We start from the raw sequence: 670 nt of genomic DNA, 5'->3' as shown, positions 1-670 counted from the left end.
GGATGCTTGAGCAGTCGCCACACAAGACCGAACGAATCGAAAGATCATGCTATCTATTAGACTGGAATTTATTAGTTTGTACCGCAACAATCATTCTTCATTCATTTTTTTTTTCATGACTCTGCATTTTGACAAGGGACGATTGTAAGAGCGTTATAAGACGAGCGATTTAAGAAGAAGCCTACTTGCAGCGGACTGCCGTTTTCACTGACTCCAGATGTGTAAGTCAGAGCAAGGAGATGTATAATAATTCCATTTCCGCTTTGCACGATGAACTATTGGTTTCGAAAGTATCAATGGTATTTATGCCAGGAACGGACTTTGAGAACAATGATTATTCAATTTACATGTGTAGCATTGAGTTGAATGAAAGCTCGAGCAACCGACAGCAATATTGCTAAGCTGAAGAGAACTGCAGCAAGACAAATGGCATGCGCTCGTTTATTTTTTCCAAATCGTAAAATGACATTAATTGATTTAAACGAGAACCGTCTGCGTCATGATATCCAACTTATTTCTGTTATAAAAGAGCAGAGGGAGGTTGGAATTTTTTCACCTGTGTAGTTTATTTGTGACCCTTGGAGAAGACGAGATTAGAAGTACCCTCGATACCTTCATTATCCTTCCACTTGTTCTTGCGCCTTACAAGTTCCGAGTGGTCGAAATCTGG

Source organism: Phytophthora parasitica (assembly GCF_000247585.1).
Source record: "Phytophthora parasitica INRA-310 unplaced genomic scaffold supercont2.35, whole genome shotgun sequence".
Lineage (NCBI taxonomy): Eukaryota > Oomycota > Peronosporomycetes > Peronosporales > Peronosporaceae > Phytophthora > Phytophthora nicotianae.
Note: the sequence above shows the minus strand (reverse complement) of the source record.